At 41.7% G+C, this 19,209-nt stretch overlaps 1 pseudogene; it reads left to right on the top strand.

The window, feature by feature from the left end:
- The first annotated feature begins 271 nt into the window (after positions 1-271).
- LOC112606074 lies at positions 272-12,917 on the top strand (annotated as a pseudogene).
- The last annotated feature ends 6,292 nt before the right edge of the window (positions 12,918-19,209 follow it).

The following is a 19,209-nucleotide window of genomic DNA, read 5'->3' as shown; positions in this document are numbered from 1 at the left end:
CTAGCAGTAATCCCACTGCTATCACTGCCTGCAGCTCAGCATCCGTGATGTTGGAGACTAGATACTAGAATCTCTACCTCTGCTTTCCCAGAAGACCTGGTCTCCCCTATACATTCATTACCTTTATTCTATAATTCACCTAAGTTTCCTATAGGCACATTTGCTTAGCAGAACCTAAGTCACAGATGAAACCTTTACTTCAGGGAATCTGGGAATTTTAGGTTTAGCTTGCTAGCCTATATCACAGGAAAGCATACTGGAGGGGGTTAGAATGAGTACAGAGTTGGGCAATGTTTACAGCTGTAAGGATCACTCTGGGGGTATGCAACGTACACACATACATATTAATTATTCTTCTCATACTTGAGTATCCTAACAACAATTGCAAACAGTGCTCTTATCTAATACAATGCAAAAATTCATCCTCTCAATGAAAATGTGGTAGTGGGGGCAACTGAAAATGGAATACGAGCAGTAACAAATGAACGCTACTTAACAACAATATAACTGCAATGAAGAGGTCAGGAAAGAAAAGTACTAACCTTGGTAATTTTAACTTTGGAAAATAGGATTTTGAATTTATATGAAAAGGGTAGAGACAAAAGGAACTATATATAAATACTGTACTCTAGTTAGTGAATTTATTTCTTACTGGTGTATACATTAGCAATTCTTTTTTTTTTTTAACCTTTAAAAAAGGTTAAAAAAGGTAAACTTGTGTCACAAGGGTTTGTTGTACAGATTATTTCATCACCCAGGTATTAAGCCCAATACCCAATAGTTATCATTTTCCCCTCCTCCCACTTCTCCCACCCTCCACCCTCAAGAAAACCTCAGTTTCTGTTTTTTCCTTCTTTGTGTTTATGAGTTCTCATCACTTAGCTCCCACTTATAAGTGAGAACATGTGGTATTTCTTTATCTGTTCCTGCATTAGTTAGCTAAGGATAATAGCCTCCAGCTCCATCCATGCTCCCACAAAATACATGATCTTGTTGTTTTTTTTTTATGGCTGCATAATATTCCATGGTGTGTATATACCACATTTTCTTTATCCAATTTGTCATTGATGGGCATTTAGGTTGATTCCATGTCTTTGCTATTGTGAATAGTGCTGCAGTGAATATTCATCTGCACATGTGCTGTATCCGTTTTTTTTTTTTTTTTTTTTGAGACAGAGTGTCACTCTGTTGCCCAGGCTGGAGTGCAGTGGCACAATCATGGTTCACTGCAGCCTCGACCTCCCCAGGCTCAGGTGATCCTTCCATCTCAGCTTTGCTGGTAACTGGGACCATAGGCATGCACCACCACATCTGCCTAATTTTTGTATTTTTTGTAGAGACGGGTATTGGCCATGTTGCCCAGGCTGGTCTCAAAGTGCTGGGATTACACCTGAGAGCCGCCGCACCTGGCCACATGTGTCTTTATGGTAGAGTGATTTCTATTCCTCTGGGTATATACCCAGTAATGGGATTGCTGGGTTGAATGGTGGTTCTGCTTTTAGCTCTTCGAGGAATAGCCACACTGTTTTCCACATTGGTTGAACTAATGTACACTCCCATTAACAGTGTCTAAGTGTTCCCTTTTCTCTGCAACCTTGCCAGCATCTGTTATTTTTTGACGTTTCAATAATAGTCATTCTGACTGGTGTGAGATGGTATCTCATCCTGGTTTTGATTTGCATTTCTCTGATGACCAGTGATGTTGAAGTTTTTTTTCATATGCTTACTGGCCACATGTATGTGTTCTTTTGAAAAGTGTTTGTTCATGTCCTTTGCCCACTTTTTGATGGGGTTGTTTTTCTCTTGTAGATTTGTTTAAGTTCCTTATAGATGCTGGTTATTAGACCTTTGTGAGATGCCTCGTTTGTAAATATTTTCTCCCATTCTCTAAGTTGTCTGTTTACTCTGTTGATAGTTTCCTTTGCTGTGCAGAAGCTCCTAAGTTTAATTAGATCCCATTTGTCAACTTTTCCTTTTGTTGTGATTGTTTTTGGCATCTTTGTCATGAAATCTTTGCCCATTCCTCTGTCCAGGATAGTATTGCCTAGGTCTTCCAGAGTTTTTTAGTTTTTGGTTTTACGTTTAAGTCTTTAATCCATTTTCAGTTGATTTTTGTATATGGTGTAAGGAAGGGGTCCAGTTTCAATCTTCTGCATATGGCTAGCCAGTTCTTCTATCACCTTTTATTGAATAGGGAGTCATTTTTCCTTTGTTTTGTCAGCTTTGTTGAAGGGCATAGGTGTGCTTTCTTATTTCTGGGCTCTCTGCTCTGTTCCATTGGTCTGTGTGCCTGTTTCTGTACCACTGCAATGCTGTTTTGGTTACACGCACTCCAGCCTGGGCAACAAGAGTGAAACTACACCTAAAAAAAAAAAAAAGGTTTGATGAGAGGCTGGCAGAGCCCATGGAAACATAGTCCTTGGTGTAGAATTTCACATTTTCTCAGCCTCCCAACAACCTGCAGCTGGAGTGGGAACATTCTGGTGTAATTAGTTTCTGCAGTTCAAACACAGACTTCCAGGAACACTGGTTACAGTCAGGTCCTGTGGAAGAGCCAAGGGCAGGGCAGAGCAGGAGAAACTAAATAATTCAGGAAAGAAGTGAAGAGAATATGTCAGTTGAGTTGTGAACACCCTGGAATTAATGTAGTCTAATACTGAACACATAGCAAGGGCTTCATTAGGCTTCTCCTCATTTTGAGAAAGACAATGTCTACATTCTGCACTCGTTTTCCCTAGGACCCCATGTGAAGCTCCATGTTGATCTTCCCAATATCATCATCTACCTTTTATTTTTTTCTTTCATTAAAAAGGTCTTTTTCTTCTGTTATGCAGACAGAGTGAAAGCCAGCTAATTCCAATCTATTTAGGGATTGAGCCAGGTCAGGGTTGAGTTGCAGCTTTTGAAATATTCATCTACTTTTGATTTGTCCCTGTTGCTCTGGAATGACTTCTCTGGGATTTCGTTGGACAGTTGGTGGATATCTATCTCTTCTTAAGTTTTGAAAGACTTAAGGGGGTTCATCTTTCATCATAAGTTCCCAGCTCAACTCTATGGCCTCCTGCCCCGTGCAGCTTCGAATCTTGAAGGGAAGACACACGTTTGAGGCGGACACTTTCCCGTGATAAGTCTTTGTTTTCTAAGCACCAAGAAAACACTGTAAGAGAATTCACTATAAGAGAATTTGCTCTACATTTAGAAGGTTTTGGTAAGCTTACATCATCAGTAGTCTAATATTGAACACATAGCAAGGGCTTCATTAGACTTCTACTAATTTTGAGAAAGAAAACATCTATGTTCTGTGCCTGTTTTCCCCAGGACCCTGTGTGAAGCTTCATGTTGCTCTTCCCAGTATCATCAGTTGCCTAGGACGTTGTGCCTGCCTCTTTCCATTCTCATTTAAAATGTGTCTGGTCTCATCATTCCATTCCTAGCTAACAGGAAAAGCTAAACTACAGGCATGATAATATTAAAAGTAATGGCAGAAACCACAATGACTTTTGCACCAACCTACTAGGAGCTCCGTAATGAACTTGAACTGGCAAAATATGTGTATTTTAGCAGGACAGTTTGAAGCCCCATCTATAGAGTTGGCTCATTCCATACTTATTTCTTGGGTACCTACTACATAGAAGCCACTGTGCTGAGTACAGTGTGTGATATTTCCAGAACCAGGCTCCCACAAGTCTTTAAAAATGATGAGAGGAATGACGTATCCCGGAGAACTCAGAGGCTGCTCTGCACTTTACATACATTCTTTCATCTTAGGCTGAGGAAACACTCAGAGAGCTTATCTACTAACATCATGCTGCAAAGAAGACTGTCCAAACGTAGGAAGAGAGCACTTAGAAAGTTTTCTGGAGTGTTAAAGGGACGAGCACTGTCGTGTTAAAGGATTGAGAGGTCAGAGGCATGGATGTGAGATGGGGGAAATCTTAAGAACAGCTGGAAAGGTGATGTTTTGGCTGCTTTGACATGGGTGGGGAGAAGAGCAGTCTCAGACAAGACAAATGAACAGGGACATGTTGTCTTCACCTAGGAAAGAGCTGTGGAGAAGATGTTAGGAGCTATTTTCACATCTGACTTGGATTGTGACGCTTTTCAACCTTTCCAAACTCTGTTTTTGTAAGTTAGGAATATTGCCACCAGGTGGCAGCAGTTATCAGGGTTAAGTTTTTATAAGCAGGCAGGAAAAATCTAGGAAAGATGAGAAAAGCAATTAACATACTTTTCCATAGAAATTATTTTTATTATACTTTAAGTTCTAAGGTACATGTGCACAACGTGCAGGTTTGATATATAGGTATACATGTGCCGTGTTGGTTTGCTGCACCCATCAACTTGTCATTTATGTTAGGTATTTCTCCTAATTCTATCCCTTCCCCAGCCTCCTGTGTCCCAGTGTGTGATGTTCCCCACCCTGTGTCCAAGTGATCTTGGACAGTAGGCCCCAGTGTGTGATGTTCCCCACCCTGTGTCCAAGTGATCTCATTGTTCAATTCCAACCTATGAGTAAGAACATGCGATGTTTGATTCTCTGTCCTTGTGATAGTTTGCTGAGAATGATGGTTTCCAGCTTCATCCATGTCCCTGCAAAGGACATGAACTCATCCTTTTGTATGGCTGCATAGTATTCCATGGTGTATACGTGCCACATTTTCTTAATCCAGTCTATCACTGATGGACATTTGCGCTGATTTCAAGTCTTTGCTATTGTGAGTAGTGCTGCAATAAACATACGTGTGCATGTGTCTTTATAGTAGCATGATTTATAATCAGGCAAGTCTATCCAACAGACAATGGAGGAGCAGGGTATACTGGAAACGTTTCTGAGGGACCACCCAAAGGCTGATCCAATTGCCAAGTACCGTTTCAATAATGATGCTGTTGCTTATGAGCCCATCACCAACTACATGTGAGTGATGGGGCAGGGAGTGTCCATAATCCTTGCATAACCACCATTCTTAGACATTCACTTATACTGCTCATTAGCTGTAATTTTTGACTAGTTACTAAACCAAAGTCTCACCTTTCTATGGAAAGAATCAGAACAAGTTATGAGTTGGTACCATCTAAGAGTATAGTAATTCCTTTTCTTTCCTCCTTTCTTCTCATTGCTGGCCCATCCTGCTAAAGCCTCATTTATATGGTTAAGAGATTCATGGTAGAAATGTTCAAGTCAACTGAGAGATCCAAAGGAAGTCCTGGCAATGAGCTGCAGGGGAAAGAAGGAAAATACATGTGAGACTGTCAGACAAAAACTCCAGTGGCTCAGATACTGCATCTCTCTCTCTTTGGAAAGACGCATAGTCCCCAGAGCAAATGCCTGAATGTTCTCAAGCCCACCATGTCTCATCAGGGCATCTTGACATTCTCTTGTCCTGTGGACTGTCCTTAGTGAGGTGTTATGTTACATGTCTGAGCTGGAAGCCACAGTAGGGATCTTCTATTTCAACTCCCACATTTTATAGATGAAGAAACTAGAGGCAGGTAAGTGACATGACTGGCCCAAGTTAACTTAGAGCTTAAACTACCTTCCAGTGAAAAGCTCTTCTTTCTCTCCATGCTATCTCTTCTCCAGCTGCCTAGCACCCTCTGCCAGTGTGTGACCGGGAGGGAGGAAAATGGTGGTAGAAGTATCTAACATTGAAAGGGAAGGGGAGAGGAGTGGTGTGCGTGTGTGTGTGTTTGTGTGTGTGTGTGTGTGTGTGTGTCTGGACACTGGGAAAAGAGAAAAAGTGATTGTTTCCTCAATTCTGGGTACTCCAGTGCAGTGAAGATATCAGCTTATTGTAAAAGTAGAAAACACATTTGGAAGAGGATATTGTCTTGCCATATTAAGTGTTGGCTAGCCAAAGACTTTCAATTAGGGACAAAAAGTAGAATCTTGAAAGGAACTAACTCCAGATGGGAAGGAGAACTTGTGGGATAAGCCTCTCATTCCCCCAAGAAAATGATTTGGGCAGAGTGTGGCTTCCTGTGGGTTAACTGCTTGTCCATTCTTAAGACAAGGCTTGGTTGCTTAATGAAGGTGATAAACCTTTCTTTTGCAGTCTTTCTACTTTGGGGAGATCAGCATTGGGACACCACCCCAAAATTTTCTACTCCTCTTTGACACGGGCTCCTCCAATCTCTGGGTGCCCTCCATCTACTGCCAGAGCCAAGCCTGCTGTGAGTATGTCACCATCACCCTCCACACCATGAGGGGAGCAGATAGAGGGGCAGAGGTGGGATTTGAGTGCAGGCGTATCATTCTAAGTCCAGAGTTCTTTGTGCATATCCATCACGTATCCTCCTTCTGTTTGGAACATCTAGAAATTGCTCTCAGTCTATCACTTCAGCACCACTTTCCAGAAGTGCTGACTTTTTTGGAGACAGAGAGCAGAAACAGACTAAGGCTTCCTTTCCTTCCTCCCAGCTCCCTCTTGTGGCCGAGTATTCCTGGCAAGTCTGAGGCAATCTTTCCCTCAGAGAATGGTCAGCTGGAAGGAATTTGGGCAATGTGTGTCATAGACTTTTCTAGGACTAGCACAGTTTGTCTACAAGAAAAGATCTAGGGTGATGCCCTATCCCAGCCTTGGTCTGATGAGCCCAATCCATCAAGGATAAGTAGCCTTCATGTGTTTTGGAAAACTGCAAATGAAATTAATATTCCATTCTGTCTTTCTACAGCCAATCACAACAGGTTCAACCCCAGCCTGTCCTCCACCTTCAGAAACAATGGACAAACCTATACACTGTCCTATGGGAGTGGCAACCTGAGTGTGTTCCTGGGCTATGACACTGTGACTGTAAGGAGTGTTTTCATAGCCTCTGAGGGTCTGTGGTTTGGCTCCCATTTTCGAGAGTCTTACACCTTATTAGAGAAATCCATGCTTACTAATTAGGTCCAAGCTTCCCAGAAGCTGAGTGTTGGAAGGAACACAAAGCCTATCTAATTCAGCCTTCGTCCCAAGATGTAAATTGCTTCCATAGCAGTGCTGACTGCAGGAAGCCTTTATGTTGTGCTAAAGTTGTTGTGTCTTCTTGCAACTTTGCTGTGTGGTCCTAACTCTGCCCCCTGGAAACACACAGATAGGTCTACTCCCTCTTCCACCCAGTTGCACTTTGCATATTTGAAGACAAGCCTTTTTACTATTTTCTTATTTCTTTAGTTCAAACACCTACAATTCCTCTAATCATTCTTGCACATAGATTGTTCAGTATGAAACCATTCAATTCTTTCACTGTCCATGGAAGTGGAAACTATAACTCCAGAAAAAACTTCTTCCACTTCTCCAACATCCACACTCTTTTTTCCAAGACACACATGATTGGAAAGGTTGCTCTTTCACCCTCCACTCCCAGCCTTGTGGTTGGGTTCTGCATGAAAGAAGCTGATGTTCTCTCTCTAGGAGGGTTTCTGGATTCTATACCCTGTGCACATAAGTCTGGGAAGCCGTGTGATTTGTGCACCTGAATTGTCAAGCTAAACTGTCTGCTTGCCATAGGTTCAGAACATCATCGTCAATAACCAGGAGTTTGGCTTGAGTGAGAGTGAGCTCAGTGACCCCTTCTACTATTCAGATTTTGACGGGATCCTGGGAATGGCCTACCCAAGCATGGCAGTGGGGAATTCCCCGACAGTGATGCAGGGGATGCTGCAGCAGGGCCAGATCACTCAGCCTGTCTTCAGCTTCTACTTCACCCAGTGAGAACCTTCGTCCTGTGAAGGGCTCAGAAATTGAGGGTCCATGGGGATTCTAGGCAACCCAAGATCAGATGGGGTCCAGGTTATAAGGTGTTCTGACACAATGAGTATAACTTGCTATATAAAATTCCCGTATTTCAGAAAATTTGGGAAAAATCTTATTTTAAATACACTTTAAGAACTTTCAATTAGGCCAGGTGAGGTGTCTCATGCCTGTAATTCCAGCACTTTGGGAGGCCGAGGCAGGCAAATCACGAGGTCAGGAGATTGAGACCATCCTGGCTAACACGGTGAAATTCCATCTATACTAAAAATACAAAAAAATTAGCCGGTCTTGGTGGCGGGCACCCATAGTCCCTGCTACTCAGGAGGGTGAGGCAGAAGAATGGCGTGAACCTGGGAGGTAGAGCTTGCAGTGAGCCGAGATCGCACCACTGTACTCCAGCCTGGGTGACAGAGTGAGACTCCATCTTGGAAAAAAAAAAAAAAGAATTTTAAATTATATTAGCTATAAGCTACATGATGACTTTTCATAAAATGGAGTAACTGTCCCTCAGGGTTTATTTAGGAAATCTGGAGACTGCTGTGATAGCACTAAAGAACAAGCCACATGAGCATTACTAGTAAAGAGAACTATAATGGAGGAATAATCATAATACTACGTCTGGCTTTATAAAGTGTTCTCCTAGCAGTTACTTCAAATGCCATCTCAAAAATCCTCATATTAGCCCCATCTTGCCAGGGAGCAAATGGAGGCTCAAACAGATTGTTAGAATTGATCAAGGTCACTCATGGTAGGTGTGAAGCCAAGACTCAAACTCAAATATCTTGATTACAAATCCAGTACTTTTCTTGCTCCACTTGGCACTGAACTTTTGTGCCAAACTTTATCCCTTATTCCTTCTTTCCCAAACACATGATCCTCAAAGTACCTGAAGTTCACCTGTCTTTCTTCTACGACTGGCCAGCATAAGGAGCACAAAAGGCCGAAGTCCTTTCAGTATTGTCTAGTTAATGACCTGACCATGATGGGAGCATGACTCTCAGAGTGCACTCGCGGGCTCTCTTAGGCTCCGTTCTAGTTGTCCCCAAAACCGTTTTCTGTTGTTCTCACTTCTTCCCAGGGAGGGTTTCTCTGCGATCCTTTTCTAGTTCATTTTTGGGTGCCTGGTTTCTATTCCCATCTTCTTTATGGGCATCGTGTCTAGTAGTTTGGTGTTACTCTGAGAAGTCTCCTCCTGTGCCTCAGCAGGCCAAGTCTGAGAGCAGCTCAGAGGACAGCATCCCCTCATCTGTGGCGCCCCTGTGTCTGAGGGAGTGCGGGAAGGAGAGAGACGAGAGAACGGCCTCAATGACTGTGTGTGGACACTCACGTTCTTCTACATCTCTCCCTAGCCAACCAACCCGCCAGTATGGTGGAGAGCTCATCCTTGGAGGTGTGGACCCCCAACTTTATTCTGGTCAGATCATCTGAACCCCTGTCACCCGGGAACTGTACTGGCAGATTCCCATCGAGGAGTTAGTAGAGAGGGCATCTCCTGTGGATTGTGGACACTCACAAGGTGTTCCCCCAGCTTAACAACATTTCCTGTTCCTCCACATCGCACAGGTTTCTTAAATAGAATCACCAGCCCCAGGCTGAGGTGGTCCTGGAGCTCAGAAGACACTGGTGTCTGGCGCTAGACTTTTTGAACTGGGTACTGAGCCTCAGCATGCTGGCAGGTTGGTCATTCCTAGGCACTGTGAATCTATGTTTCTATCTTGGAAGCTTGAGGATTGCCATCAGCATAATCTTTACCACTTCTATCATTAGTGAAAGTAATAGCTGTCATTGATGTTTTATATATGCCAGGTACTATGCTAAGTATTTTATTTATTTATTTGAGACAGAGTGTCACTCTGTCACCCAGGCTGGAGGGCAGTGGCATGATCTCGGCTCACTGCGACCTCTGCCTCTCTGATCCAAACAATTCTCTTGCCTCAGCCTCCTGAGTAGCTGGGATTACAGGTGCCCACCACCATGCCCAGCTAATTTTTTGTAATTTTAGTAGAGATGGGCTTTCACCATGTTGGTCAGGCTGGTCTCAAACTCCTGACCTCAAGTGATCCACCCATCTTGGCCTCCCAAAGTACTGGGATTATAGGTGTGAGCCACCGTGCCCGGTCTAAGTACTTTGAATACATTATTGCACATAATTTCCACAAGAGCACTATAAGGAGGTCAGCAATATGTTTCATTCTATAAAGAAATCAAGGCTCAGAGGGCTAAGTAACTTGTCCAAAGTCACGCATTATATAAGGCCAAAATTTGAGCACAAGCTTATCTGATCTGCATTGGGATCAGATAAGCTTGTGCTCAAATCAGTTATTTCTACAGCCAAGAATTCTCTATCACATGCCAACTGAAGACAAAACTCCTTTGATCTGTATTTAAGACCATACAGTCTCGGCTCCACCTATCAATACAGCCTCTCAGTGCTTCACGATATTTAGCACAGACTTCAACAAGTCCTTGCAGCTGGCCATGATTTTCTTGCTTTTGTTCTTTTAATCATGCCACCTGGAGTGCTTACTTGAATTGTAGGCATTCCTCAAAGCCCAGATTAATTTGTATCTTCTCCTAAAAATCCTTCCAGGGGCCCAGAGCACAGTGATTTCTCTCTCTTTTGATCCTATAATGCTTACCTGTGCTGCTGTCACAATTAACATGTCCTAGTCATTGGGCAAGGCAGTGGGGAAACAGCCCAACCTACAAGAGTAGAAAGAGGTAAGAGCTTGGCAGATTATTTGTACATGGAATAGAGGTGTCTTTTCATACAGCCCAATTCTACTCATCCTTTATCACTTCCTCAGAAAAATCCTTGTTCTGGCTTCCCAAACTAGATCAAGTCCTCTTTTCTCTAGCATATTGCAACGTGCACCTATCAGGGCTGCAATTAGACATCATTTGTGTGTTTTTGTTAAGTGTCTGGGCTCTCCACTAGACTGTGGTGTATGTCTTGTTTACCATTGTATCTCCAAGTGCCTTGCATGACACCTGGCTCGTAGACAGATCTCAACACATCTATGTGGGATGAAGAGGAAGGGTAGAGCAGTAGAAAAAAGCAAGACAAGGAGTCAGAGACTGAATCATGTAAGACGCTATGTACCACATTACAGGGTTTATCAGCTACTGCCTTACAGTGTTAGTCATGGCTTGATTAATTGTGTTGTTTCATCTCTATTAGAATAAGTTCCTTAAAACAGTAAGCACAAATTACCCACTCCTTGTATCACCATAAACCCTGAAAGAGTGTCTTACACATAGTAGCTGCTCAAAATGCAGTTATTTATTGATTACAAGCCCTGACTGTGTTTGGCACTATGTGCTGGACCCCAAATAGGTAGATGAAAGAAGATAAGACACAGGCTCTGTCTTCCTAGAGTTTTCAGACAGAGCTGGAGTGGGCATCAGATCAAGACTGAGGATGCGACTCCAATAATCACAAATGCACTGAAGCATTTCATGGGCAGATGTGTAATAGGAGTGGCTTGGCTGCCTGGAAGAGGAAGAACATCAGAGCTGCTGGGGGACAAGGGATGACATGGCTCATGTTTTCAGTAGAGGCACTTGATTCTCTTTGTCCTGGTGTCCCCCTCAGATTTGCCGTCGGTAACCAGGCCACTGGCTTGTGCTCTGAGGGTTGCCAGGCCATTGTGGTTACCGGGACCTTCCTGCTGGCAGTTCCCCAGCAGTACATGGGCTCCTTCCTGCAGGCAACAGGAGCCCAGCAGGCTCAGAATGGTGATGTGAGTAATCAGAAGCCAAGGGCTTTTCTGCACACCCAGACAGACTCAACACAGGCGCCTGAGTGCAAGGAGTTCACAACAGAGAGGAGGAAGGGTAGAATGGGACCTGAGGCTTTGGTAGGAGAGATGGGTGGGGACACAGCATGGCATTTCTGTCATGAACCTTCAATGCAAGGAAGGGGAAGCGGAGGGAGTAACACTATCTCTCCTCAGACTGATTGAGTATGGGATGAATGGTTGTCAGGAGGTGCTATGAATCCACTGTAGGTCCTGGGGGCAAATTTCAGCTTTCTGGCCACTGTCATTTGACTGCTCTGAAATATTAGAGTCAACACATTTCTCCATTCCTTTTGGTTTCTTTCTCCCGTAGGAATACATCTTTGGATTTCACTCTGAGTAGCTGTCTCTCCCCACACCTGCCCGCTTTGTACTCATATCTGTTGTTTGCTTCTCCCCACATGCAAGAATCTATTCCCAGACTAAACCTTGGTTTCTCAAGTTGTGTGTGTGTGTGTGCACATCTGTGCACGTGCATGCATACATGTGTGCATATGCTATGGTGAGTACACAGACGTGTGCACACAAATGTGGATATGCGTGTGTGGGAGAGTAGGCTTCCACAAGTGTGTGCCCATGCCTTTTCTCTGTAATTTTCACTTTCTGAGGCTAGAGACTCTGTTCTAGAATAAGCCTCATTCTTTATGACCATATCAATACAACCAAAATCCAAAAGCTGAGATGTATTTAAGGAGAGGACCGAAGACAGCAAGCGGGCCTGGTCAGAGTTATTCCGGGGAAGGCCAGGCCTTCCACGCTCTGAAACAGCCTTTACTGGAAGGTCAAGGGGAAAGTCTTACAGGGAAGTCACGGGAACAAAGTGGGCCTTGGGCCTTTTACCTGGGCTCCTAGTCCCCTGGAGCGCCTCAGCTTTGCCTCTTTCCCCTCTCAGTTTGTGGTCCACTGCAGCTACATACAGAGCATGCCCACCATCACCTTCATCATCGGCGGGGCCCAGTTTCCTCTGCCTCCCTCTGCCTATGTCTTCAATGTACGTATTCACTCCTGGCTTCCTGGGCACTGGGATTCGGTGGCCCAAACAGGTGTTCCATGTCCCAGCTCACATCTGGGCACCTATGATGTGAGCGGAGCACCAGGGATCAGGCTGAGGCTGAACAGGAATTCAGGGCCCCCTACAGGTGTCATGTAATATAACATGGGGAGTCCCTGTGGGGAAAGGTCTCTATAGTACAGCTAGTTGTATCTTTATGTCCTTTGTCTCTTCAGAACAATGGCTACTGCAGGCTCAGAATTGAGGCCACCTAACTGCCCCTCCCGCAGTGGGCAGCCCCTCTGGATTCTAGGGGATGTCTTCCTCAAGGAATATTACTCTGTCTATGACATGGCCAGCAATAGGTTGGGTTTTGCCTTCTCTGCCTAGACTAGCCAGCAACTGCTGTCTCCACCCTCTCTGCAGGACTCTGGGATCGTCCTGGTGTTTCTGTCGGTCCATGGCAGCATTTTTGATGATCCTGACTCCCTCTGCTCACTAGAGTCTTACTTTCTGGAACTAATAAATTGGAAAACTCCGAACACCTTTAATGTTCATTCCCAGATGTCTTTTTTGGTGTGTTCTGCTTTTTGTGGCTTATTCTAAGTTGAAACTTAGCAACAGTTACTACAGGGGATCAGTTAGTTAATCAATGGGAGAGAAATATAAGGAGGCAATCTCTGCCTGAGTATAGAATTGCAGCATAGGCATTAAGGACACAGTGATATCTCCTTGGGAAGCTCTGGTTGGAGGTTATCACCCACCTAGCTCTCTCTCCCCCAATATTGTTTTTGACTGTCCTTAGAAAGAACGTGTACCAGAGCAATGGCTGACTCAAGAACAATGTAAGGGATGGGGGAAGCAACAACTTTATAAAGCATTTCAAACACATGTTTTGCAAGCCAAACATAATCAGAAAACTTTTTTTTAAAGGGAAGCAGCACAATTTCAATGAATTTGCAGATTAATGGGCATTATCATAGTCCTTATGACTCCCTACTGGTACTCAAGCTACTTCACATGTTCACTTTGCCTGCCTGGATCTGAAAGCATTTGAGTTCAAAATCCCCAGTTTTATTTTACATTGGAAGGAACTGAGGCATGGAGAGGTGATCATACAGTTGGTGTTCAAGTCAGATTGAGATTCAATGTAATAATGTTTTTAAGTTATATTTCTATGTAATAAAGTCCACTATGCCATGGGGTCACGGAAAATATAAATGAGGTATGGTTTTGATCCCTAAGAATTTTAAATCTAGAATACCTTGCTTTTGAGCATTTCCCTGTTTGAAGTGAGCTCAGTGGTTAGATTTGTATTACACAGTCAGTAATCAAAAATCATTTGAAGTGAGGTCCTCTAATGTAGAAGGTTACCTCAGGGAATTAAAAACTGTCATTGCCTTGGGATCTCAAAAAGGTTTCAATAGTGGAGATATCACATTAATTCCAGTATAATTAGAAAAATGTATCTGGATAAAAACATTCAAAGCATTCTCAACCCACCCATGTATGGGGTAGGGGGCAATAGTGGTGAATGTTAGTGTCCATTTTCTTACATAGTTTTATTGGTCCTGTCTACTGACATGTAATAGAGCTGGTCTTATTGAACTGAATAATGTCTGCATTTGGTCATTTGTTTTTTCTTCAGTGTTGTGTTTATCTTATGGAAGAAATAGATTCTTTTTATCAAAGGGAAGGGCGATGCAGGTCAGCCTCACTGCACCTCCATCCTCCTCCCCTGCCCTGTCAGTCACTGTTCTTGCCTTAGCATCACCTCTGTTTATGCTCTGACTTTTGACCTCAAGCGTTTAGAGCAAAGATGTTGTGTTAGAGATATAATTTCCAGAGAGTTCTCAATACAGTTACTGAGAGATAATCAAATTCAAGTTACTACAAGTCATCTGAGGTTTTTCAGCAGGTACCAGTCTGCTAGAACAACTATAGTATTTGCAAAGCCAGAGTTAGAAAATTATATCTGCTCCTGTTTTCTAGAAAATAATAATCAATGCCCAGGCGCGGTGGCTCATGCCTGTCATCCCAGCACTTTGGGAGGCCGAGGCGGGCGGATCACGAGGTCAGGAGATCAAGACCATCCTGGCTAACACGGTGAAACCCCGTCTCTACTAAAAATACAAAAAATTAGCCAGGCGTGGTGGCGGGCGCCTGTAGTCCCAGCTACTCGGGAGGCTGAGGCAGGAGAATGGCGTGAATCTGGGAGGTGGAGATTGTAGTGAGCCGAGATCACGCCACTGCACTCCAGCCGCAACAGAACAAGACTCTGTCTCAAAAAAAAAAAAAAGAAAAAGAAAAAAAGAAAATAACAACCAACAAAAACTTCCCCACAACTTAAGGTCTGTTCCCCTTTGCTTATCATCTGTGGGGTGGGGACAATACTTCTATTAATATGTGAGTGTTCCTCACCTTCCTCTAGCACCCTTCTGTCCTCATTGTACTAAATAAAGACCTTGGCTGTCCAATCCCTATATTTTTGTGAAAGAGAATTGGGGGGCTGCCAAAAACCAACAGATATTGGTGAGAATGTGGAGAAAAGGGAACACTTACACACTGTTGGTGGGAATGTAAATTAGTACAACCACTATAGAAAACAATAGATTTCTAACTAAAAATAGAACTACCCTCTGATCCAGTAATCCCGCTCCCAGGTACCTACCCAAAGGAAAAGAAATCATTATATCAGAAGGACACCTGCACTCATATGCTTATGGCAGCACAATTCACAACAGCAAAGTCATGGAATTAACCTAAATGTTCATCAACAGATGATTGGATTAAAAATGTGGTATACATATTTCATGTGATACTACACAGCCAAAAAAAGAATGAAATCATGTTTTTTGCAGCAACATGGATGGAATCAATGGGAGAGAAAAATAAGGAGGCAGTCTCTGCCTGAGTATGGAACCGCAGCATAGACATTAAGGACACAGTAGTCCTTATCAGAGGCTGTTATCACAAGTGAAATGACTCAGAAACAGAAAGTCAAACACCAAATGTTCTCCCTTGTAAGAAGGAGCTAAACATACGGAGTGGAATAATAGACAATGGAGACTACAAAAGGTGGGAGGGTGGAAGAGGGATGATGGATGACATACTGCCTATTGGGTGCAATGTGCACTATTCAGGTGATGGGTACACTAAAAGCCCAGACTTCACCATTACACAGTATACCCAAACCTCCATCTGTACCCCTAAATCTATAAAAATAAAAACAATAAAAATAAAAAGCAAAAAGAGAAAGAAAGCACATGGATATCTAATGACAGTTTCAGTTTCCAACATAAAAAAGACAACTTTAAAAACATGAAAAAAATTTGTGGACTGGGTTGAGAGAGAGGGTAAGGTCTGCAGAAGTAGAAGGAAAGATGAGAGAATTAGACAGAAAGAGCTGGAAAGTAACAGGGGCGTGAAAAGGCATAGAACTATGAACGGTGGATGTGAAGACAAGGATTTGGGCTTTGTTGGGGGAAATGTCCCAGCCCAACATCTCTGGAGGAGAATGTAGAATGGTAATTTTGAAAAATGTTGCCAATGCTTACATATTAGAGCTTTTCAAATATTCTTTAAAGAGGTAAATAAGTATTGGAATTCCTGTTTAATCTTTATTTGTGCGGGTGTAATGTGCTTGTTAAAAAATTTTAATTTTTAATTTTTGTGGGTACATAGTAGGTGTATATATTTATGGGCTACATGAGATATTTTGATACAGGCATGCTATGCACAAAAATCACATCAGGGTAAATCAGGTATCCATCACCTCAAGAATTTATCCTTTGTGTTTCGAACAATCCAATTATACTCTTTTAGTTATTTTAAAATGAGCAACTGAATTTTTAAAAATATAGTCACCTTGTTGTGCTAGCAAATATCAGATCTTATTTATTCTTTCTACCTATTTTTTTTTAACTCATTAATCATCCTTTTCCCTCCCTCCTGACTACCCTTCCCAGCCTCTGGTAACCATCCTTCTATTCTCTATGTCCATGAGTTCAGTTGTTTTAATCTTTAGCTCCCACAAATAAGTGAGAACATGCAGTGTTTGTCTTTCTGTGCCTGGCTTATTTCACTTAACATAATGACTGCCAGTTTCATTCATTTTGTTGCAAATGATGAGATCTCACTGATTTTTTATGGATGAATAGTAGTCCATTATGTATATGCACCACGTTTTCTTTATCCATTTGTCTGTGAATGGACACTTAAGTCGCTTCCACATCTTGGCTATTATGAATACTGCTGCAATAAACATGAGAGTGCAGATATCTTTTTGATATGCTGATTTCCTTTCTTCTAAGTATATACCTAGAAGTGGGATTGCTGGATCATATGGTAGCTCTGTTTTTAGTTTTTTGAGGAAGCTCTAAACTGTTCTCCATAGTGATTGTACTAATTTACATCCCCACCAATAGTGTACAAGGGTTCTCTTTTCTCCACATCCTTGCTGGCATTTGTTATTGCCTATTTTTTTTAAGTAAAAGCCATTTTTTAATTAGGATGAGATAATATCTCATTGTAGTTTTGATTTACATTTCTCTGATGATTAATGATGTGAACATCTTTCCATACCTGTTTGCTAGTTGTATATCTTCTTTTGAGAGATGTCTATTCAGATCTTTTGTCCATTTTAAATCAGATTACTAGGTTTTTCCTATAGAATTGTTTGACCTCCTTATATATTCTGGTTATTAATTCCTTGTCAGATGGGTGGTTTGCAAATATTTCTCCCATTTTGTGGGTTGTGTCTTCACTTTGTTGTTTCCTTTGCTGTACAAAAACTTTTTAACTTGATGTAATCCCATTTGTTCATTTTTGCTTTGGTTGCCTGTGCATGTGGGTTATTGCTCAAGAAGTCTCTGCCCAGTCCAATGTCCAGTAGAGCTTTCCCAATGTTTTCTTTTAGTTTCACTAGTTTCATAGTTTGAGGTTTTGGATTTAAGTCTTTAATCTATTTTGATTTGATTTTTGTATATGGTGAGAGATAGGCATCTTGTTTCATTCTTCTGCATATAGACTCTAGTTTTCCCAGCATCTTTGTCAAAAATGAGTTCACTGTAGGTGTATGATTTATTTCTGTGTTCTGTATTCTGTTCCACTGTTCTATGTGTCTGTTTTTTTGCCAGTACCATGCTGTTTTGGTTACAATAGCTCTGTAGTATAATTTGAAGTCAGGTAATGTGGTTTTTCCATTTTTGTTCTTTTCCTTAGGATAGCTTTGGCTATTCTGGGTCTTTTGTGGTTCTATATACATTTTGGAATTTTAAAAAAATTTCTGTGAAGAATGTGATTGGTAATTTGATAGAGATTGCATTGAATCTATAGATCGTTTGAGTACTATGGACATTTTAACAATATTGATTCTTCCAATTCATGGATGACATGGAATATCTTTCTATTTTTTGGTGTCCTCTTCAATTTATTTCATCAGGGTTTTATAGTTTTTACTGAATAGATCTTTCACTTCTTTGGTTAATTCCTAGGTATTTAATTTTATTTATGGCTATTGTAAATGGGATTACTTCTTTGATTTATTTTCCAGATTATTCACTGTTGGCATATAGAAATGCTAGTAATTTTCGTACGTTGATTTTGTATCCTGCAACTTTACTGAATTTGTTTGTAGTTCTAATAGTTTTTGTGTGTGGAGTATTTGGATTTTTCCAAATATAAGATTGTATCATCTGCAAACAAGGATAATTTGGCATTTCACTTTCCAATTTGGATGCACTTTATTTCTTTCTCTTGTCTGATTGCTCTAGCTAGGAATTCCAGTACTATGTAGGGTAACAGTGGTAAAAGTGGGCATACCTGTCTTATTCCAGATCTCAGAGGAAAGCCTTTCAGTTTTTCCCCATTCTGTATGACACTAGCTCTGGGTCTGTCATGTATGGCTTTTATTATGTTGAAATGTGTTCTTTCTATCCCCAGTTTTTTTTAGGGTTTTTATAATGAAGGGATGTTGAATTTCATCAAATGCTTTTTCAACATTGGTTGAAATTATCATATGATTTTTGTCCTTCATTCTGTTCATATGATGTATCACACTGATTGAGCCATTCTTGCATCTCTGGGATAAATCCCAGGTGGTCACTATGAATGAATTTTTAATATGTTGTTGAATTCAGTTTGCCAGTATTTTGTTGAGGACATTTGCATCAATATTCATTGGGGATATTGGCCTGTAGTTTTCTTTATATATATGTATGTTTTTGTCTGGTTTTGGTATCAGGATAATGCTGACCTTGTAGAGTGAGTTTGGAAGTATTCTCTCCTCCTCTGTTTTTCAGAATAGTTTGAGTAGGATTGGCATTAGTTCTTTCAATGTTTGGTAGAATCCAGCAGTGAAGCCTTTGGGTCCCGGGCTTTTCTTTGCTGGGAGACTCTTTATTACAGCTTTGATCCTGTTACTTGCTATTGGTCTGTTCAGGTTTTGGATTTCTTCACAGTTCAATCTTGGTAGGTTGTATGTGTCTAGGAATTTGTCTATTTCTTCTAGATTTTATAATTTATTGGCGTATAGTTGCTTATAGTAGCCACTAATGATCTCTTGGATTTTTGAAGTATGAATTGTAATGTCTCCTTTATCATCTCTGATTTTATTTATTTGGGTCTTCTCTCTTTTGTTCTTTAGTCTGGCTAAAGGTTTGTCAATTTTGTTTATATTTTC

This window comes from Theropithecus gelada, chromosome 1 (assembly GCF_003255815.1).
Source record: "Theropithecus gelada isolate Dixy chromosome 1, Tgel_1.0, whole genome shotgun sequence".
Taxonomy (NCBI): Eukaryota; Metazoa; Chordata; class Mammalia; order Primates; family Cercopithecidae; genus Theropithecus; species Theropithecus gelada.
The sequence above is the reverse complement of the archived record's forward strand: the minus strand, read 5'-3'. Positions and strand labels throughout refer to the sequence as shown.